The sequence below is a fragment of the Mustela lutreola genome, chromosome 14 (genome assembly GCF_030435805.1).
Source record: "Mustela lutreola isolate mMusLut2 chromosome 14, mMusLut2.pri, whole genome shotgun sequence".
NCBI lineage: Eukaryota > Metazoa > Chordata > Mammalia > Carnivora > Mustelidae > Mustela > Mustela lutreola.
Genome location: NC_081303.1, coordinates 48,392,727 through 48,415,569, shown reverse-complemented (window position 1 = coordinate 48,415,569; position 22,843 = coordinate 48,392,727). Strand labels below are relative to the sequence as shown.

General features: G+C 55.6%; 1 protein-coding gene across 4 annotated transcripts in view; it reads left to right on the top strand.

Moving 5' to 3' along the window:
- Positions 1-22,843, top strand: part of SYT2 (synaptotagmin 2) — a 103,776-nt gene that overhangs the window by 65,991 nt on the left and 14,942 nt on the right. The gene's annotated exons all lie outside the window — the stretch shown is intronic.

Sequence of the window (22,843 nt, the reverse complement as noted above, 5' to 3'; positions counted from 1 at the left end):
GATCCAAGGCCTCTCTGCGGGGAGCTCCGCGCTCACTTCCTGGGGAGGAGATGGCAGTGTGGAACTGTGTACCCAGCGTTCCAGGGGAAGTCAGGAAGCTTCCATTCTGACCCAGCCTGTGACCTTGGACAACTTACTTAGTCCTCTGAACCTCAGTCTGGTAATCTGCAGAATGGGGTTTTGGAGCTTCTGGATCTGAAGTCTCCCGGTTCTGACACCTGTGCAGGCCCCAGCATGCAGGGGAGGCCAATGGAAGGATTGGATGAGGTGCGCCCCCCCCCCCACCCGCAGGAGCTGCCTTCCCGCTGTGACCTATCCTCTGGGGAAGCTGTGGGTCCCTGCCCCCTAAGAAAGTCAGCAGGGCCTTGAGACCCTCTGCCTGCTCATCCATCATTTCTTCCCACTCAAGAATTTCCAGTCCGGCTGTGAGATTATCCGGCTTCCTAGCACCACACGTCCTTGTAGGGTGCAGAGCTTCCCTGGGAAGAGATTCCCAGGGACAGATAGGAGCCCCCTGGGCAAAAGGGGGGATGTCAAGGATCCCCCCAAGGTCATGCTGTCTGGCCGCTGGCTCTGGACAAGGCTGCATCCACCTCAGACAAGGGTGATCTGAAGGAATTATGTTTAGAAAGATCCTGTCTCTGATTAGAGAGATCTCCACTATCGTAGCCCCCAGCACTCCACTGGGCAGCCTCGAAGCCTCCACCATAGGAAAACCTCGTCTCACTTCTTCTCGGGTGAACTCTGGTTTTGTCTGCAGGTGGGGTGGGACCTTAGCTTCTCCCTGGGCCTCAGGGTGTCGTAGGGGCGAGTCCTGGCTTAAGACAGGAGGCAAGAGTTTCATTCTAGGCCCTGCCTCCAATTTGGGTGACCTTGTGTGACCTTGGGCAAGCCCTTTCCTTGCTCTCCTCACCTGTCCATGGAGAGGGTTGAACTGAATCACTTCCCCCTGACCCTTCCCACCTTGTGGTTCTGTGGCTGGAGTTCCGGACAGGTGTCTGAGTAGCCAGCCAGGGGGCTTGGCTGGGTGATGGGGGCAGGTGGTGCTCCCCAGCCTCGGCCTCACACACGCTTCGCTTCTGTCCCCAGTACTTCTGTCTCCAGCACAGAGACCACCAGAGCCTCAACTCCCTATATAGAGGGACCCCTTTCAAGGCCTTGCACGCCAAGGAGTGAATCCCCGGGAGACCCTGGGATCTACTGGTTGTTAGCTGAGTGACCTTGAGCGAATACAGGATTTTACATCTTTGGGTTTCAGTTACTCGAAAATAGTGGTGGTATTTTAGGATTGTTGTGAGGATTAAACAAGAAATGCTCAAAAAATGCTTCATCCAGTGCTGAGCCCTCTGTGTCCTCAGTGAGTGGTAGCTGCTAGCCCTGGTACCCAGAAAGCTTGCAGGAGCCGGTGTGCCTCCCTGCGGAGGGGGCCCTGGAATATCCTCTGGGCTTCCAGAGCTTCCCTATGGGATGGCTGTCTCTCTCCCTCCCGTCTTTCCCTCCCCCTCTCCCCCTCCCTCTTTCCCCTTCTCCCTCCCTCTGTCCCCCTCTCCCCACTCAGCTCTCATCATTAATATCATTCTGCAGCAGAAACTTCATGTGAAAGAAAAAAAACTGCTTGACTTTCCTGTAACCTCATACCTGTTTGCCTCTAGCTCTCCCTTCCCCACTTTCTGCCACACCTCTGGTCCCTTCCGTGGTGAGGACACATGAGGGTTTGATTCCACTTCCTGAACTTTCCAGGAACGAGCCCCCCCACCCCCAAGCCCAGGGAGGGCTGAGACTGGATCCTGGGGGGCAAGGAGCCAGAGGCATGTCTGGGCTGGATAGAAGGGCTGGCAAAGGCCCTGACTCAGCCCTGGGGGAACTCTCAGGATCCCAGACCACAGAGCCAGACCGGACGGGTGCGCTGGTGGGCTGGGAGGAGGGGTGGCAGGGCCAGCTCTTGGGGTGACTTTAGGCAAGTCCCATCCACAGGCCTCTGAGTCTTCATTTCCAAAGTGAAAGGTTGCTTGAGATGAATCCAAGGTCCTGCCAACCCTTTGGGTTCAGGGCCCGGTTGGCACTGCCCTCGCTGAGGCTCAGTGGGGTGGAGTGGGAGATTTGTGGGCATCATCTGAGCATCAAGACTCCCTGCCCCTTGGTCACAATTCAAGGACAGCCTGGGGAGAGGGCATGCCGTCTTTCTCTTAGTAAGAATGCTGAGGGTTAAGAGCAAAGGCTTTGCACGTAGACAGACCTGGGTTCTCATCTTGGCTCTCTCTTCTTATGAGTTGTGTGAAGTTGGGCAAATTATGTAAGCTCTCTGAGCCTCAGCTATCTCATCTGTGAATTGGGGAGAAAATTACGTATCGCCTAGGGTTCTTATGAAGATTACATGAGAATAACTTCTATAAAATTCCTCCCAGGACCATGAGTATGGGCATTTCTAAGTGGGGACTGGGTGCTGCATAAGCACTGAGTTTTTGAGGCTCTGTGTTGTCACTGAGGGGTGCTTGGGTTAAAGGAAGGGTGGGGACAGAGCCCACAGTGGTGCAGTTGTCACCAGGCACAGGCTTCTGAGACCAGTTCCCTCCGTGCCCTAGCTTGGGCTTCAGGAGTCTGCACTGGTCCTTGTCCCAGGGCCCATGGAGGGGTGAGCTCAGCCACAGGGGGCTGCAGGCAGAGTGTGAGACTGTCAGAGAGAGCATGGAGGTTAACAAAACGCGCGCCCTGTGCCGGTGCTCAGGGAGTACAAGCTGGAGGCGCCACAGCCTTCCACTCAAGGTTAGTCGCGAGGAAAGGGCTGTAAAATGAGGTCTTGGGGAAAAGGCATCTCTGCTCCTGGGGATGGGTTAGGTGAATGGAATCACAGCACGAGGCACTGGAAGAGGCCGTGCGGTTCATCTCATCCAGTCTGACTTTGATTATGGGCAAACTGAGCCTCAGGGAGGGGGAGCCCCTTGCCCAGGACCACATGACCCGTTGGTGCCAGGGGCGGCACTGAGTCTGCATCTGGGGGCCCTCGTGCAGTGCTCTTTGCACTCTTCCCAGTAAGCACAAAGCAGGTATTTTCCAGATCTTCTAAAATCAGAGAGCACAAGGCATTACGCCTGATGGCCATGGAGAGGACAGGAGTCATGGGTGGGAAATCACCTCTAACCCAATCCTGAGAGCATCTAGTCTGACATTCCCATTTTTCAGATGAGAACACTGAGGTCCCAGAAAAATGACAAGACTAGCAAAAGGTTGCCCCGTGTCTGAGACTGTAATTCCCGGGCCAGAGCTCTGGTCGTTGCCAGCTGTCGTAGGCTGCCTTTCCTGGGTCAGACACGCTTCGTGGCTTTAGGACAGCCAGAACGTGAGAAAATAAAACCCAGTGTGCTTGAGAGAGGGACAGAGGACAGAAAGACAAAGCAGAAGAAAGAAAGACAGAAATATTACTCCCATGACCATGATATTCCTTCCAGGCTTGCTTTCCTGACGCGTCTCTGGGCCCCCCCCCCCCCCCCCCCCCCCCCCCGCTCGGAGCTCTTCTGCTGACAGCCTGCCTTGCCCTCGCCGAGGAAGGAGACAATAGCCAGCCCCGCTGGTCTCAGTTCCACTGGCAACGCTGAGTGAAAGAAAGTCAATATTTGCCCAGTGGCAAAGGACGGGAAATAAGTCTGACTTGGGATTGAGGTTTGTGGGGGAGGAGAGGGATTCTGAAAAGGAAGGTTGCAGAGTGTAGGGCCTCCCGTGTGAGTACTTGACTTCTAAAGGAGCCTTTGGGTTTACCGCATTAAATAACCCTTTGCCTCTCGGACAGCATCTGCCTGCTCCCTCCTCCTGGCAGCCCTGATCCCTAACAAATTTCCCTTATTGTTTGGAGCCGACGCCTCCCCCAGCTTCCAGCTCCCTGGAGAAATGGGACTTTTAAAGCTTTTGCAGAAAGGCCTTGGAGCAGATGCCCATTGAGTGAAGCTCAGGCAGAGCCATACAGAAGCTGCTTCCCTATCTAGGCCCCTGAGCCCAGGGAAAGATGTGGTAAAAGTCCTTGGCAGGTCAAGAGAAGCTGTGAATGATTTTTTCTCGCCCTGCCATTGTTTTGTTATCTTTCCTTTTTTCTTTTTCTTTTTTTTTCCTCTGCATCCCACTTACTTGTTCTCTGGGTCCTGAATTTGGATAGCGGCTGGGGGGGAGAAGGATCGAAGCCCCCAGCCTTTTCTCACTGAAATGAAATTCTTGACCCCACGGCAGCTGCCGGCTGGTTTAGTGGCTTCTGTGATGGCCGTGTTGCTCGTGGAGTTGCATCTTAGCAATGTCACAAAGGGTGCCTTTGGAAGCAGAAGCATTTCTTGTATGAGGCAGTGGGCCTGGTTGAACTGCAGCAGGAAGGACTCAGGTGAGGTACGAGGAAGGACTTCCTATGGTGGGACTCACTGGCTCTCCGTGCGACTGCTAGGGGGGAACCGTGGGGGTGGATCTGAGCTCATTTGGCAATGAGCTAGCTTTCTTACCTGCCCCCGGAAGAGGCCGCAGTGACCTTCCTGGAGGTCAGCCGTGCCCCCTAAAGCTAACCCTGGTGCTGTAGCTCCAAAACTAACCAGCAGGACCGATGGGCCCTGGAGACCATGCAGCCAGAGTGACCTCCCGCCATCGGGGCCCACTCTGCTGCTGCTGCGGGCTTAGGGCTGTGGGGCTGAGCTGGGGGGAGAAGGAGGGCCCTGGGTCTCCCCGCCCAGCCTCTCAGGGCCCTGGTGGCAGGAGAGTCTCTCAGAGCTGCTGCTCGCAGTGGGGCAGGCCAAGGCTGCCAGCTCGGGGCCTGCCTTTAGCCTGCTCCCCGCTGCTTGGCCAGGGCTGGGCCTTGGGAGCGGCCAGCTGCTCAGGGACAGATAGCAGCCTGTCCCCAGGCTTCCCAGCACATGGCCTCTGGGCGGGAGCAAAGCTCCGCTTCCCCACATCTCTATCTTGAGCAGACTCCCTGGGCCTGCCTGGGGACATTTGCTCCCCGTTTTGGTGGGATTTGGAGCATAAAGATCCTCCTGGGTCCTCGGTACTATGGGACGGTGACTGAGTTCTCGGACACCAGGGCGCTAGCTTGCCCCAACTCCTTTGGGATTTTGTGGTTTAAACACTTGGGAATGTCAGTTTCTTCACCTTTAACATGGAAATAAATCAGCTGGTATGCCGGAGGGTTGACATGAGAAGTTCAGGAAGAGCAAGTACCTGGCGTTCTGTGCTAGCACAGCTGTTGTTGTGGGGCTTCTTAAAACCGAAAAGGGACATTTTGTAGAAAAAGAAACGTGACACTGGAGCTAGGAGTGGGGTGAGGCAGGGATGTGACCGTATTTGATTAGAAGGATCTAGAAGCCAATGGTTTCACTGCTGAGTTACTGCACATGGTCCCACACATGCTGTGTCTTCCCTTCGTTGGACTTCATTAGTCCCCATTTGAAAATGTGGAGAGGATGACTCTCTCTCACCGCCTCCAGGGTACCTGTGCATCCAGTGAGGTGGGTGATGGTCTGGAAAAACCAGTGGGCCTGGAGGATGTACACCCTGGCGTCCTCCTGTCTGAGCCTCTGTGACGCAGGCAGGCTTCCTGGCTGAGGCTCTGGCCCGTTGAAATTTCTACAAATGGCACCAAACCCAGTGGGCTGCTCTCCCAGTGAGACCGCTCAGACTCTGGGTGATTCTGGGGGAATCTGGCCTCTCTCTAGGTCTGCTCTTCTTCATTTTGGCCAGGAAAAGGGATGATGGTTTTGTGTCTCTCCATGCTCCTTAGCAGTGGGACAGGAGTGCTTCTGGATATGGCCCACAGCTGTACAAACAGGGAGCAGGAGGCTTGACCATCTCTCCTTCAAGCTGGGACACCCTGGCCAGGAGCCACAGGCAGACTTGGGTCATGCCTTCCCTGGGATGGCCAAAACAGGCCATACTTCCTTCCTCCTACCCTCAGCCAGGCTATCTGCAGTGCAAGGAGGCAGAGGGGGCGCTGCCCGGAAGCAGGGCAGTGGCACAGGTCATATTCAGCACCTTTCCTGCCAAGTAAGTCAAGGACCCTGCTTGATCGCGCTTTTATCCCCTCCCTTATCCGTCTCCTTCCTGGGGTGGGAGATGGCACCAAGCTGACCTGCTGACAGTATTGGGTTGATGATTAGGCCAAGGGTCTCACACGAGGTCACCAAAGGTCTCTGCCAAAGACCACAGGGGTGACCAGGCTGCAGATACCCAAGCCGGCAACTGACAGCTGTCCATTGTCCCCATCCCTCACAGCTGGTCATCTGGGGTGAATGGCAGATCTGGAGAAGGGAGGACACTTTATTTCAGAGTTACTCAGAGCCTTGGAAATGTCTCCTCTGGAGCCCTCCTCAGAGCCTCTTTCTAAATATCATTTTACCCAGAGCCCCAGAGATGAGGTTGCTTTGCCAAGGTCACCTCCAAAGTCAGCCGTGAGCTCATGCTCAGAGTCCACTGTATTTCATCTGCTCCATTCCCCAGGCTTCCTAAAGAAGACGTTGGACATTGGCTAGAAATGGAGGGGCCCAGCCTGATGCCTGTCTCCTGTGACCTTGGCCTTGACCTCAGATTTCCCTGGACCTCATATCTCAGGAAGTTGGAAGGACTTAGATTAAATAGCAAGGAGAATTTGCAGAGTAGCTTTGTTAAGGGGAGAAAAAGGAAGATTTCCCCAAGACATTTGGGAGTCCAGGTTGGATTAGGTCTTAGGAGAAGCTTCGGGAAAGAGCCTTGGACTTAGAGTTCAATAACACCAAGTCCAAAGTCAGATCCTACACACTCTAGCCCTATTGGGCTAAGTGCTGGATCTCTCTGAACCTCATCACCCTCCCCCCTCTAAATGTGATTGGAAGCTCCTTCCTTTTACTGGGGGATATCGATTTTTTACTAAAAAGAAAAAAAAAGTTTTATTGAGATATACTTCATTCATTTAAAGTGCACAATTCAGTGGTTTTTAGTACCGTCACAGAGTTGTGTGAACACCACCACGATCTAATCTCAGAATTTTTTTTTCAGTGCAGGTAGAAAGCTGCACCCGTTAGCAGTCATTCCCTATTCCTTTCTTCAAGCCTAACCCACGGATGGTCTACGGCTTGTCTCTCCACATCTGCCTGTCCTGGATATTTTATAGAAACAGAATCATATGATACATGTTCTTTCAAGTCTGGCTTTGACTTAATGTTGTTTTCAAGGCACCTCTGGGCTATAGCAGATGCCATTTCATTTCTTCTCATTGTTAAATCATGTTTCACTGTGTGGATAGACCACACTTAGTTTATCCTTTATCAGTTGATGGGCATTTGAGTTGAACTATTACGAGTGCTTTGCGCATTCATGTCCTTTTTTTTTCTTTAAAGTAATCGCTATACTCTATGTGGGGTTTAAACTCGCAAGCCTGAGATGGAGTCTTGTGCTCTACCCACTGAGCCATCAGGGGGCTCTGCATGTCAAGACTTTTGAGAAAACACGTATCTTCACTTCTCCGGGGCACATTCCTGGGAGTGGAATTTCTAGGTCCAATGTACACTTATTTTGAAAGTTGACTTCTATCAGGTCCTATTGTGAGTATTTTACATGAATTATCTCCTTTACTCTGTGAGGCAGGTGCCATTGTGCAAAATGAGGAGACCCAGGCCCAGATAACGTATTTGGGGATGCTGGACTAACAAGGCCAGGACGAACCCCGAGCATATGACGATAGCGCCAGAGCATCTTGCTTCTGTATGTGAGGTTTAAATGAGAGTGTTAGCACCAGAGTGTTCCCAGCACACTGCCTGGCTTATAGTAGATGCTCAGTAAATGTTTGTTGTATCCTGGGGAAGATAACCAGACACCCTGCATTTCTCTGTCTGACCTGCTGTGTGGCCTTCGGAACATCTTGTGTTCCTTTGAGCCTTAGTCCGGTTCCCTCCAGAATATAAAGCTTCCAGTGTGGAATTGAAGAGGCAGAGAGGACCTATATGACCCAGGATCAGGGTGTGGCAAGTGCAGTGCAGTGGAAAGCATCCCAGATTCTAGCTCTGACTCTCTTACTGACGTGAAAGTAATTTCTGGGGCTCCTGGGTGGGCTCTCAGTCAGTCGGGCACCTGACTCTTGATTTTGGCTCAGGTCATGAACTCGTGCTTGTGGGATCGAGCCCCATGTCGGGTTCTGCGCTCAGTGTGGAGTCTGCTCCAGATTCTCTCTCCCTCTTTCTCTGCCCCACCCCCCATGCTCTGTCTCTCTAAAGTAAATACAAATAAAATCTTTTAAAAAAAGAAAAAGCAACTTCCCTTCTCTGGGCCTTGGTTTCCCTTTGTTCCAGAAGGGGCTGTAATAATCTACCCTAAGGTGCGTTGCAGCTCTTCTGTCCTGTGTAAACCCCGTGCTGTCTCCTCAGTGGCCTGAGCCCCCTGGGAGCGAAGCCTGGAGTAGATGCCCAGGGTCTTGGGTCACCATGGGTGCTCGGCAATATTTCTCCCACTCGGTGTGTTAACAGGCCAGGTTGGGGCTGCGGGTGGTGGTAGGCGAGACCTCCCTCCCCCCCTGGTTGCCCCCTTCATCCTAGAGCCCTTGGACTGGGGACCTTCTCCTGTGATCTAACCCAGAAAAGAGCCATTTCACATCCCACCTCCCCCCGACCTCTATCCCTCCTTCTCGGTTTCCCTTCTCTTGAGTCCTGCACTTCTGGAATTCTGCTGTCTAGAGTCAGTGTGATCCCCACACCAGCCAACTACCTAGCTGGCTTCTGGTGCTTGGCCCTACCTCCTGGTTTGGGACCACCTGTGGAAAAAAGCAGAGCACACAGCAGGTGCCCTGTGTGTGCTGGCTGAAGGAATCTGGTTCCCCTAGTTTCCCACCCTTTTTCAGTGAGAGCCGTAACTGTTTTCCAAACCCGCCCAGCACCACCAAGCAAGGCAGCCGCAACAATTCTGCATATTCTTCGAGCTATGGCAGCCTTTCCCAGGCCCTCCCTTTACTCCGCATTCTCTGCTTCCTGGAACCTGCCAGAGGTCCTACTGCATTTCAGCCATAGTGGGGCTAGTGCATGTAGCCCTACGTGGTAGGGATCCATGGTGTTTCTGTTTTATGAAAGAGGAGGCCAGTCCAGGAGAGGGGAGTGCCTTCTCCAAGGTGACCAGGCTGGTAGGTGGCACCGGGAGAATTTGAGTGAAGGCTGTCTAATCCCGCAGCCTGCACAGCAGACTGATCAGAAAGGTGGTATAAAGGACGTTTGAGGGGTGCTCAGACCCAGGGAAACCGAGTAGTGTCTGTGAGCAGGCCGGCTCTGCAGTCCTCCAAGGCAGGTGTGTGTCCCGCTGCCGTATCTCTGTCTACATCTGCACGGAGCTCAGTCATCCTCTGGGGCTCGTCTTCTCTTCGCTGAGCAGGTGCCGTGTCTCCAGCGGGGTCCTGCTCCAAGCTTACCCGGGAAGATCAGGTGAGATCTAAGCAAACTTTCCTTCCCCTGGGGATGGCTTCAGTCTCTCCAGGGGTTGCTGTTCCTTCCTCTGGGGTGCTGAGCTGATTTCAGGCCCCAGTTCCCCTCCCCTCTCCCCATTCCTGTGTGTCTCACTATTTTTAAGCTCCGTGGGCTTAATGAGCTGCCTGCCATGACACGTATTCAACATTCACCTTTTTCTCTAATGAACCTTGGAGAGCTGAGCGGGCTCCCTTCTCACTTGACAACCACCCCCAATCAGGAGGCCAGCGCTGGGCTGTGGCCTGTCTGGGTCCCAACTCCGCTCAAGGACACCCGCCCTCCCAGGTGCCCCCCAACTTGGCCTTGGTGATGGCCACACTGGATTCCAGGTGCCCCCCCTCCCTCCATGCTGTCTTTTGTCCTGTTTTTTCCCCCCGATCCTGCCCCAAGCCCAGAAAAAGCAAAATTGAAACCACCAAATCAATAAATAGTATTTAGTGAGAGTTTATTGTGTATTTAAGAACAGTTGGTGAACTGGGAGCTTTTAAATCCAAAGACTGATAAGAAGCTCAGGGACCTGGCATCACAGGATGGCTTATCAAGTGAGAAGGAAGTTGTTTACCTTTTACCAAGAGTGCCTTATTACAATGGAGGTTTCCACTTGGCAGGGGATTGGTTAAAGGTGATTATCTTACATGGTTTTTTTAGGAAGGCAGCTTTTTTTTTTTTTTTTAAATGATCATTGGAGGCATTTACAAGAATAATCTAAGTAAAATTTTACTTATCAAATAAGCTAGATTTAGTTTTGCTGATATGGCCTAAATGGTCTTGTCTGCTCAGGGAATTCTCCAGTTTGGTCTCCGTTTTGTATTTAATTTCTATACCCCGAAGCCATCCCTGCACGAGTAGTGATGTTCTTTTTTTTTTTTTTTTTAAAGATTTTATTTATTTATTTGACAGAGAGATCACAAGTAGGCAGAGAGGCAGGCAGAGAGAGAGAGAGGAGGAAGCAGGCTCCCTGCTGAGCAGAGAGCCCGATGCGGGACTCGATCCCAGGACCCTGAGATCATGACCTGAGCCGAAGGCAGCGGCTTAACCCACTGAGCCACCCAGGCGCCCCACGAGTAGTGATGTTCTGAAGAGAACTGTTGAGCTCCCCCACGTAATCGGTGGTGGCTTCTCTTGAGGACAAAGAGCCTGGGAAGCCAGGGGCCAGCAGGTGGTGGGATGAAGAGTCAGAGGTGTGGAGTCTCATGGGGTTGGAGAGGGAACTTTGAAGTTCATCTAGGCCAACTCTGTGTCCCGTCCCTGTCTATGGCCCTCCATGCCAGGGTACTCATTACCTCACGAAACCCCCATCCCATCAGGATTTTGCAAAGCGCTGACTGCAAAACTCCTCCCCCATTTTGAGCTTGAAGTTCATCTTCTTCCCCAGCCCTCACACTGCTGGAATTGAAGAGGGGAAGCAGAGGAATCCCTGCTTCCCAGCGCAGTGTGGGGGGCAGGGGCAGACTGGCCTCTGAGCCCAGGAGGTGTGCTATGGTCCTCACCTCGGAGGAGGCTACCAAGGAGAGCCAAGATGGCTGCCGGAGAAAACTGAAGTTAGATGCCCGAAGCCTTTCCTGCTTCAAGTGTGTGAGGAGCTTGAATTTGTGGCAGAAAATCAAAATGACTGAAACAGACCAGCTCCGTATATGGAAAAGGTGAAATGCAGCTTCCCGCTTACCAGCCATAGGGCTGCGGGGTCTGATGGGAGCCACGGCAGGAATGCCAGCTGAAGTTTTAACCCAGGCCCTTCCATAGGGAGATGGAAACCCCTGATGTTCACATCGTGCCTATTTTGGGAAACTTTCCAGGCCTGAGGGTTTTGCCGGCTTGGAAGAGCACTGAACTGAGAGCCAGGCTCTGCCCCATGAACCCTGTGACCTTGGGCCAGTCACTTCCTCCCTCTGGCTTGGTTTCTTCTGCTTTAACCTGTGTTGCGTGTGGCCCTTCAGAACGGATGTGGGCATCTTCGCCCTGCGGTTGCTGAATGCTGTCATGCTCAGTGTCCCTGGTTGCATGGAGGGGACAATCACCCGCCTGATGCCTTTTCTGGTCTCCTTTAGCCTATGGCAGAAAGGCTGGAAACCTGTGTGCCTTTTGCCCCTGACTACGGCCTGGCTCATTCCCAGTGCGCTTGGCAATGGTGGGTGTAGAGCAGTACTTCAGCTCCCGGAGAGAACGCCGAGAGGCCTCTGGTGTCCTGGCCCAAGGAGACTCTCCTGCCCCAGGTCAGGCTCTGGGGTGGATGTCCCAGAAGGTGGGGTTTCTCAAGCCCGGGCCGATGTCCTACTGCCCATCACATGTCGTTCCTGCACCTTCCGGGGCCGTGGTGGCGAGTGGGCCCATCTCATCTTGTGGTTGTCAGACACCCACCCCTGCCACCTGCAGGTCCAGCCCCTTCCAGGTCCACGTCTGTGTCCCTGGCTTGGGGCTCAGGAAGCCTCCCCTCGGGGGTGCTCCCTGGTTCTTTGTGCCTTTGCTCCGTGGTCTCTCGGCAGGAGCACCTGTGCATCCCAGAGGAAGCAGGTGCCCTGCTTGGTGCCCAGCGCCAGGGGCAGGGGCTGTGTTAAGTCTCCCCGGGTGGCCCTCTAGTCCGGCTCTCGTGGACCAAATGGAGCGTGTCAGTGCAGAGCTGGAGCACTGACCACGGGTCTGCCGGGAGAGCTTTCTGCTCTGCGTGTTCTTTGTTCTTTCTGATTGAGGTGGAACTTAGATTAATACACACAACTCACCGGAATGTTCTCCGCACGAGTATCCCAAAAGCTGCCTGTGTCCCCGCCCACTGCTCTCTTTCCTCTGTTGCCGCCCAGCCGGTTCTCTTCTCGCTGGGTCTCCTTCCGTACTTGGCTGTGCTTCATCTGCCTGGCATTTCCCTTCTTCCTGCGACTCCTCTCAATGTGGATGTTCCCGGGAGCCCGTCTCTTGGTTTCCTTTTCCCTGGGGTGACTGTTCTCCCAACCCCCCCCCAACCTGTGCTAATGACTCCCAGACCTTGGTTCTCCCCATAGCGCCCATTCCTGAGTGCACACGAGCCTTCCAGGTACCTGCCAATATCACCGCCGCTCGGTGGCCCACTGGCACGGCTAGAGTGCCACTGGGACGTCCTCCGGGCACCAGCACCACTAGCTCCGTTGCCTCCGGGCTCTGTCACTGCAGAATGGGGGTGCTGGCCGGAGGCTTAACCTGGGCCACCGTAAGTGCTCAGGAGAGGTTCACCTGCTGGTTCCCCCCCTTCAGGAACAGGACAGCTTCAAAACCTCCAAGGCAGGAACTCTCCTGGTTCTCATCTCACAGTTGGAGAAGCAAGACCCAGAGAAGCTAAGCTACCCGCCCAAGTTCTCAGGGCTGCAAGTGGCAAAGCTGAGACCTGAAGCCAGGTCGTCTGACCCCAAGGTCGGGTGCTAACGTGCACCACGTCGCTGCCCACCGCTCCCCTCCAACCTGGCCCCAGGGGCTCCGTTCCCTTAATGGTCCTGCTCCCAGGTTGGGATCCACATAGAATCCGAGCTGGACTTTCCAACTTGGAATTTTCCTGCATCTCTTCCCTCCTCCAGCCCGCTGGCATTTTGAGGACATGGTTTGCCCCTGTGGGCCCCTATTCCCCATGTCTCTTCTCACTCCCAGGTCGGGCCAGAGAAAGTCTGCTTCTTCGGGGACTATAATTGTGCCCCCAGGACTTACGTGACCCACTTTAGTTTTTGGAGACCTTGAGCTGTCAGAGGTGTTGGCAGTAATGGGCATCTTTATCCGAAAAGTGAAGGGCACGTCTTTTTCCCCAGGGCCTGTCCAGCATCTGGGGGGATTTGGGGAGAGCAGACAGCATCCCCCTCAGCTGACCCCCCCGCCTAGGTGCTGAGAGCGCCCTGGGCTCCCCTGACTTCGGACTGCCCCCAGCTTCCTGATCAGCCGCCAGTAAAATACTCTGATCTCAGTATTTCAGAGTATGAAGTGCTCTGCCCCTGAGGGCAGCTCTTCCCGTCCTATGGGGCAGGGGAAATTGGGCACGATGCGAGTGTACCCCGCTCGGCCTCAGTCTCCTCATCTGTAAAATGGGAATATTGTACCTATCTGACATGGCTGAGCATGAATGAAATTCAGTGTGGCAGGCAGTAGAAACTCGAGGAAGGGAAGCTTTCCTTCCTTTCCCCTGACATACACCCCCACCTGCGGGCCCAGGGCCTTTGTGATCTCTTCCCCCGACACTTGGTCCCACGAGCTGGGGCTGACTGTTAGGAGGGAACAGAGCCCTGGGTTGGGTGCCAGGAAATCAGGGTTCCAGTTCACAGTGAGGTTTTGGGTACGTTGATCTCTGAGCCTCAGAGGTCTCCTGTCACTGGGGAGAATCCCATCTGCTCCACCTCTGAGAAAACCTGAGTGTGTCGTCTTGCCCCGAGCTGCTTGAGGATGGGGCTGAGTTTTCTTCATTCATATTCCCGAAACTTGGCCCTGACATGACCTTCAAGGTTGGATGAGGCGGGCAACCTCTGCCTGGTCCCTCATTAAGGAGGGAAGGAATTTTCACGCCCTTCCTCGGCCTGTGTCTCTCTTGAGGTCTGGACCGTGTGGTGCTGCCTTTCCTGAGGGAGAAGCCCGAGGGAACAGCCTGCTGGAGGCTGTCTGTGTCTGTCTCCCTGCTGAGCCGTCCAGGGAAGCAGGCCAGCCTCTCCTAGACCAAGGACGGCTCAGGCCCTAGGCTGCGGAGGTCTGGCCTTGACAGCATGCCTTAAGCCTTGGAGTCTCTCCCCTCCCGTCCGAAGCAGGGAGCCTGCTGGTGTGGCTGCCGGAGGGGAGGGTGCTGTGCCCTGTGACACCCCCCCTTCTCCGTTCCCTGCCTGTCAAGCCCAGCAGCCAGGCTGCTCCAGGGTGCAGGGCCAGTGCTGGCAGGAAATGCGGAGGCCAACAAGACACCTCCCACCTCACAGCCTCATGCAGGGACTGTGACACAGGAGTGGCGCAGTCTACCCGAGGACAAGGCGGGGCTAGGGGGAGAGTCCCTGACTCTCAGCCAGGGCTGCTGACTCCTTTTGGGGACACTAGCCCTAACCTGGGGCCCATGGTCAGCTCGGACGCTGCCAGCCCCTCTGGGGAGTGGTGAGGAAGGGCAAGGCATGGGCACTCGGGCCACTCTGTGGCCGTGCCTCGTGGCTGATTTTGTCCTCATGGGGCCCTGCTGGGACAGGCACTTCGCCCGGTCTCTGCTGGGGCCTGAGCCCTGCTCCCAGAGGTGCCCCACTGCTAGGCTCCCGGTCCTACCCAGAGGTCAAGGTCTCCAAGCATCTCGGAAGGTCACGAGATTACCCAGGGAGGTGCAGAGGCACTTTCCAGAGAGTGGAAGGAAGCGGGGAGACACCAGGTCCCCCCATGCCTCCGTCGGGTCCCGTACCTCAGGCCACCTGAGGAAGCAGAGGAGCCCCTCGCCTGGGGACCAGTGAGAGGTGACAGGATTGCTGCAGTGGGGCTGGGGGCCTGTTGTCTCCCCCACCCCCAGGGCTCTTGTGGTATTGCAAGGTGTCCCACGCTGGGGTCTGTCCCGCTTGCCATCCAAGTACAGGGTCTTCCCATGTCACCCCAAGTCCTGGACAAGGGTGTGGTCTGGGACTCCCCAATTTTCTGTTCCTAGGGCTTCTCACACTCCTGTATGTGGCTGCGTGACCCACACATTTACTCGCTTGTTCACGTAACGTGTTCCCAGTGCCGTGCACACGTGTTAGCACAGTGGCACATGATGTCACATACAGAGCCTCGCCGGTACCTCGGCCCTTCACTGTCCCGGTCCTTCAGTGGCTGCTGTCGCTTGGCTGGGCTGGGCCTGAGGGGTGCCAAGCCTCCCTTGTCTCCCAGCGGCTGCCAGCACACGCCACGGAGCCGCAGTTCTGCTCCGTCACTCGGCTAATGGGGCCTTCCACCATTCGCCCACCTCCTCCTCTCTGGGCTGTGAGCGTTGAGTGGGGCCTAGGAATCCGTGAACCTGAGCAGGGCTGGGGGGCCTCATCCATGCCCCCCCCACGTGGAAATGGAGATGGGGCCGGCTGGCTGCAGCCTCCTGGCAGACAGTGGGGGCACCACCGGGGTCCCTATCAGCCAGGCCGCCGGGGGGGAGGCTCCTGGGGTCTCTCACTTCCTCCTCAGAGCCACCTAGGGCCCCTGTCACCTTGCTACGGCTTCCTGCTCCTGCCTGCCCCTTCTTTCCCCAACCACCCACACTACCCTCCCCACACACGCATCACACACTCACGTTCACACGCTCGCCCCCTCCGACACGCTCATAAACTCATCCCACACACCGGCCCGCACCGCCACACGCACACACTCAAACTCAAAGACCTTTGCTTGCAGCCCAGCCTCTAACCCCCGGTCCCTTAGCGGGGCAGCACTGAGCGGAGCTGGTGTGTTCAAAGCTCAGTAACGTTTAGTCAGGAAGAAGATGCATCAATTTTTAACGGTTTTTAGCTCAAAATGAAGATGTGCATTTGGCGTGCAGGGTAATGGGGCCATGCTGGGGAGTGCAGGGCCGCTCACGTGGCAGAGCAGGGAGCCCATGGACTGGCGTCAGGTAATCACTACTAAGCCATCGGGTTCCTCTTCTGAAACCAGTGCTTCCCCATGTGCTACAGGAAGCGGCTGTCCTGGGTACCCTTGACAAGGGCACAGCCCCCTCTCTGCCCCGTACACTGAGGCTCCGTGACCTTTGGGGGTCAGCCCTCTGCACCCCCACTGCACCAGGCAGCCTGGGAGGCATGCGTCCTCAAGCTGCCATGTATCCCCACTTGGTCAGGGTCCCCCAGCCTTCCTAGCCCGTTCCCAAGCATCCTGATACCCAGCCCTTGGAAACCCTTTCCTCCGCCCCAGGAGAGCTGCCTGTGGGTCTGGGAGACATTGTCGGGTGCCAGGCAGCAGGGCTCTGGACCAAGATCCAGGATTCTGAGTCTTGGGAGAAGGGGGAGGGAAAGCAGCAGGTCCAGGGGTAGAGGGACCCTTTAGACTGGTGGCACGGGAGCCCCCATCGGCTGCTCTGCACAGGCCAGCGGCTGGCGGGCAGCCTGGGGAGGTGACTCAGCAGCTTCTCAGAGCCTTCTTGCTCTGAGGGAGTCAGGGCCCTGGCCCCTCTCCCTACCGCCCAGGGGGTGGGTGGGTGCTCCTCCCTCCTGGTTCCAGCTGTGGTCCTGGCTGGGGTGGCAGAGGGACGCAGGTCCCTGGGGCCTGGCCGGACTAGGGCATCCCTGACCCCACCCTCCACAGTCCCCCTGCACCCTGCTTTCCTGTGGGCTGCTGGGGGTGGAGCAGGGGCGACAAAGAGCGGGGAGTCGAGGACACGACTGCTCCTGCCGCTCTGTGCTCTGCCTTGCTGCTTGTGTGAGGTGAGAACTCACATCCCTTGGGGGGCAGTTTCCTCACTTTTCAGACAAGGGGTTTGGACTGCGTTGTCTGCTGGGTTTCCTTAGTTCTGTGATGAAGAGTAGCCGCGCCTCAAGTCTAGGTCCAGGGACAGACGCCCTGCGCCAGGTGTGCGGCCTTCCCCTTTGGCACCATCGGGCAGCCGAGCGGGGATGGTTAATTTAGCAAGGTGCCAGGGAAGGCTCCGGGGGGACTCAGTCCCGCTCATCACCCCCATCTGCCCTGGGCCTCTCCTCAGGTGGCCTAGGATTTGCTGACCTCAGCCTAGATGCAAAAGAAGGGAAAGGAGTGTGGAGTGTTGCAGCAGGAGGGATTGAAGTTAGACCCTGGGAAGGACTTTCTCGCTCCCTGGGACCTTGTGGTGGGTCCACAGCAGGCTCTGCTTCTATAGAGAAGCCATGGCGACCTTGCTGCCAAGTTGCGGGACGTGTGGCCTGTCCCAAGCCTCGCTACACAAGGAACTCGCAGAGATGGCTCATGGGTTTCCAAAATGAGCTAAAAAAGTAATTCGTTGAAACTTTATCTTCTGCTTCCCTGGACCAAATGAGGGATTGGAGCATTGGTTCAAAAAAATAAGAAAGTAACTTATCCTGAAGTATTGATCTTTTTAGCCTGCCCGGCTTTGGTGAGAGGCAGCTTGCTGGTTGTGCGTTTCCATCTCGTTATGATGGTTTCTGCAAGTACAACCTGAGGAGACATTAAATAAGTTGTATCCAGTTAGCGCCCCATGATCTGGACCTGAGTGTGGTAATCCACAGGGGTGCAGAGTCCCCAGATCATTCTGAAGAGGTTTGAGGTGGCAGTTGGTGAGTGTGTGTGTGCGTGCGTGAACATGCACGCTCCTGTGCTTTGGGTGCGAGGTGGGGATCAAATGTACTCAGCTTTGATGTGGGGTCAGAGTCTGATTTTGAAGGGAATCTCATCAGGGAGGACACCGTGGGGGTCCAGGGGGCCTGTTGGAGAAGCGTGTGGGGCCCTAGAGCTGCTGATGCTTTCTAGGGCAGAGGAGAAGCAGGGGCAGGGAGCAGAGTGGGTTCTGGGTAGGGGAGGCAGGGGAGGTCTCAGTGACCCCCAAGCTGGGTGATTCCTGGGTCAGCTACACAAGCCCCTTCCTTTGTGCCCGTCTTTTGCAAGGCTGGGGACTGGGCTCTTGGTTCTGGAAGCCTCCCCGGGGCTGGGGAGGGGATAGGCAGATTTACCTGTGTGCTTCAAAACCCAGGCACCATAGCAGGGTGCACAGCGATCTATCTGCCAACTACTCCTTCCCAACTCCCCTCCCCTGAAGCAGTGACAACACATGTCACCAACTCCCTCTGCATCTTTCCAGAAGCAGTCTCTGAATATATAAGCCCATATCTACATGTCTCCTCCCCCCCCCACCACCGATATTATGCTTACCCTCGTGCATATTCATTCTTTGATTAACATTCTCTTGAGGTCGCTCCATATCTGCACCCACAGATTGAAGCCCTGGGGCAGATTAACCTCCCTCTTGAATCTGGTGACCATGAGCTGAGCAAAGACCCTAAAAGCAGAGCACTGGGGAACTTCTGTGGGTGTGGAGGGGGTGCGAGGCTGGCTCAAGCCACCTTCTGCCTCTCGTCTGACCCCCTTCCATCCTGTCGGACAGGTTGTGGTCAAGGGCATCTTAGATAACAGGGATCTCGGAGAGCCTCTGGCTCATGAGGGGGATCACCTCCAGGGGCCTGTTGTTTCTGCTTGCTGGGAAGGCTCTCTGGAGAAGGGGGTAGCCCTCCCCCAGGGCTCTCTGTTCATATGCCCTGCTTAGCCCCCATGGGCTAGCCTGTTTCCTCCCCTGCTCCAGGGCACTTCCTCATGTAGATGGGTAAGATAAGGAATAAGTCAATCAGGTTGTCACTGGCTCCCCTACACTGCCCCCCTACCCCGCCGCCCCCCAGCACCAGTGTCTGCTCATCCTGCAGAGGGGCTCAGAGGCAGCAAGCTAGTGCTCAGAGATCCCAGCGTGGTTCTGAATGTGCAAGGACTCTTAGAACACCTGTACCACCTCACCTGGCCCTGCCCACCCAAGTCTGCCTCCTCTCTGCTTTTCTCCGGGAGAGTGCAGGGGTGGTGGAGGAGGGGAAGCTGGGGACGGAAGTATGTGCAGGTGGAGAGGGCTCACTGAGTGGTGACTGCATTGCAGCCCAGAGGCCCAACTGACTACCCCTGAGGAGGGAAGCCGAGGCCAGAGTGCTGAGGACTCAGACCGTCACAGGAGCCAAGTGGCCATCCTGGACAGACAGACAGACAGACGGATGGCAACCAGTGGGCTGGGGGTAGAAGTGAATACCTGCGGGGGTTCTCCATCCACCCAGCTACCTAGCTCATCTCCACCCCTGCTCCTGGGGCTTCTTTTCCCACTGTTGGAGACTCCCCTGTCCTGAGCTTCCGCTGCGTCCCTTCCCCCGATGCCACCCCGGGGTGGGGGGGATAGGAGTGGTAGAGCAGGAGGAGCCTCAGGCAGACTTGGGCTCCAGTCATGATGCTGACTGTGGGGCAGGCACTTAGCTGAGCGGAATTTGCTGTATCTCTGATGGCCGAGCCCTCCCAGGCGGATTCATGGAGAACAAGACTGGAGACCTGACTACTTAGTCCTTCCTGCCTGCCTTTCCTCCAGCAGCCTGCAGAGGGCGCTGTCGCAGAGCCTTCAAGGCTTATTTGACTTCAGGCACTGGTCTTGAACTTGAACTTCCCCTGACAAGCCTCTCTGAAGTCTTAGAACCTCAGTTACCACAGTGTGGCCCCTGAGTTCCTGTGTCACGGTGATCCAGGGCGCTTGCGGCTGCTTAGGGGTTCCAGGGTCACACTTCCACCCCGCAGAGCCAGGCCTTGAGGGCGTGGGCGGTGTGGGTCTGCATAAGCTTCCCAGGGTCTCCCCAGGAATGAGACTCTCCCTCATCCCTTCCTCTCTGTCTGCTCCTGGCTGGGTCTCCTGGGGAACCCCCTTGCCCCCCCATTGTCAGACCTTGACCCAGACCCTGCAGGCCCAGAGCGGGCGCCTCCACTCAGCCCCCAGCCCATCTCCCAGCTGTCCCAGTGTTGGTGTCACAGCACCCTACAGCCCTCCCTGCCTGATGGTGCCATTTCATGCTTTCCCGCTCTGGCAGTTCTCACCAGACACAGGAGTTCACTCCGTCGTGGGAGCCCCTGGAGCCTCTAATCATTTATCATCCTCAACACTTGCAGCTGGCTGCCTTCCCCAGGACTGCAGCCTGAGCCACGGGGGAGGCCACGGCAGCTATAAATCCCTGAGGATTGGACTTTTCCTCTTTTTCTGTGCTTGTCTCTGCCTCTGCTCAGACCCTGGAAGCCTAGAGTGGGGAAGAGCCCTGGAGACGAAGGAGGTGGCTCTGCTGGGAGGGAAGGAGCACTGGTTGGGGCTCCAGAAGATTCTGCTCCCAGCACTGCCAGCAGCATGGGGCTGTGTGCCCTTGGACAAGTCACTTCACCTCTCTGGGCCTCTGTTTTCCACAGGACTGTTGGGAACTGGCGCGCAGTCTTCAACCCCTTGTTTCCTTAGCTTCTGGTGGAATAAGTAGGGAAGAAAACACTGACCCCCTAGGCTTACCCAAGAGGGAACATAAAACCTCGTAGTTTTTAGAAATGCATACGTGCTCTAGAAATGGTTGGTGATGTCACAAACATTCACAGCTGGGTGAGTTCTAGGAGGCACTTCGGACATGAAAGGCATGGGACTCATCCATTCCTGACAGATGGTTGGGAGGGCCTACTGTGTGCTAGTCAGACATCCCTGTATTCATAAATCTTCAAGTCTGGGGAGTGGAGACACAGATAAAATGATAAAATACAGCACATGTCAGTTGATGATAAGTGCTATAGAGAAAAAAAGTGGGGGGAGGAAGTGCCAGTGGCTGGTGGGGTTTGCACTTTCAAAAACGGTCATCACCGATGACCTCACTGAGCTAAAGACGTAGCCATGTGGAAACCTGCAGGGAACAGTGTTTCAGGCTGAGGGAACAGTAGGTGCCAAGGCTCTGAGCTAAGATGTGCTTGGCATGCATGAAGATCTGGAAGGAGGCCAGCGAGGCAGAAGGAGGGGAGAACCAAGGGCACGGGCTCTGTGTGCAGGGCCAGGATGCTGTTGGGAGGATGGGGTACTTTGAGGGGGAATGAGCCACTGTAAGCGTTTTGTTTTTGTAACAGGATCCCTCTGCCTGCTGGGCTGACAAACTAGAGATGGACAAGAGGGAAAGTAGGGAGCCTACCATCCTCCTTGTCCTGACATAAAGGCCCCCTGAGGGGTCCTTGGTGGCTCAGTTGATTGAGCATCAGCCTTCAGCTCAGGTCATGATCCCAGGGTCTTGGGATGGAACCCCGAGTGGAGGGGGAGGATTATGCGGGGAGAGAAAGAAAGAAAAAACCCTGGAAGAGCAAGCCTGGGAGGGCTCTGGGGCAGGGCAGAAGGACAGAGAGGCCTGGAGCCTCTAGAGGGCACCGTGGGATTATGGGGTGGTGGGGAGAAGGCTTGGGAGAGTGAGATCAGAGTCAGTGAGTCACTTCGGAGGGAGTGACTCTAGAGGGGAAATGGAAATGCAGCCCAAAGAGCAGCCTTGGAAAGAGGAGAAGCACTTGTCAGTGTTCTGGGCAGGCGCAGGGCCCTGGAAAGCGCTCGCACCAGCCCATTTAATCCTAGCCGAGACTAAAGGCAAGAGGAACGCCATCTGTTTGACAGTGAAGCCATCTCATGCTCAGAGAGGTCAAAGAAACCAGCCAGGGTCAGACAGCTCATCTGGGAATGTGCTCGACTCCATGGCAGGGGCCTGGCTGCCAAGGGAGAGGAAGGGTGGGCAGCCCCCAGAACTGTGCACACCCCCACTTACCTGTCTTGTCGCACACACGCACAAATGCGTGCACACCCACTGAACCCAGCCAGGGGACTACTGGAGCAGTCGGATGGAGTCTTTAACATGCTTCTGGAAAGAGCCCCGCCAGCAGAGTCAGGCAGTGGTGCTCCCCGTGTCCGGGGAAGGATGGGCTCCGGTGTCATCTGTGAGATGACATAACGTGCCCAGTGATCTAAGAGTCTGTGTCCTGCTCACTCAGTGTTCCAGTCACGTATCAGATGTTTACTGAATGCCTGTGTTATGTCAGATGCTGTGGTTTCTGCGAGGGCACGGTCAGCAAAGTTTCTCTTAAAGGACCAGAGAGTAGAGACTGTAGGCTTTTCGGGCCACCCAGGCTCTGTCACAGCCACTCGGCTCTGTCGTGGTGCGGAAAACAGCCAGAGGGATTGTGTGAACAGATGAGTGTGGCCGTATTCCAATAAAACTTTATTTACAAAGATTAGGCAGTGGGCTTCGTGTGACCCGCGGGCCAGAGTTTACCAAACCCTGCCCCAGAGCTACAGGAGTGAGCAAAACTAGCGTGGTCTCTGCTTAAATAGTTAACAGGCCACGTAAGGGCTGGGAGAGTGAGGACGCACAGCAGGCCTTGATCTGGTGCGGGTGGCGGCAGGAGCCGTGGGCATGGTCTGGGAAAGCTTTCTGGAGGAGGTGCCATCTGAGCTGGGCTGAGAGGGCTGTGCAGGCCTTAGCTCTGTGAAGTTGGGGAGTGGGGGCACAGCGGGTGCAAAGGCCCTGTAGAGTGTGTGTGTGTGTGTGTGTGTGTGTGTGTGTGTGTGTGTGTGTCGGGGGGCGGTGCATGTGTATTACAGGAAACAGCAGAGGGCAGGTGTGGTTGGTGTTAGAGACTGGGGAGGGGAAGAGGAGATGAAGTGGATACAGAACAGGACGGCCTCGTAGGCCACGTTTGGGATGGCGGCTTGTGTCCCTGGGATGGCTTTTTTTTTTTTTTTTTAAAGATTTTATTTATTTATTTGACAGGCAGAGATCGCAAGTAGGCAGAGAGGCAGGCAGAGGGAGAAGAGGAAGTAAGTTCCCCACGGAGCAGAGAGCCCGATGTGGGGCTCGATCCCAGGACCCTGAGATCATGACCTGAGCCGAAGTCAGAGGCTTTAACCCACTGAGCCACCCAGGCGCCCC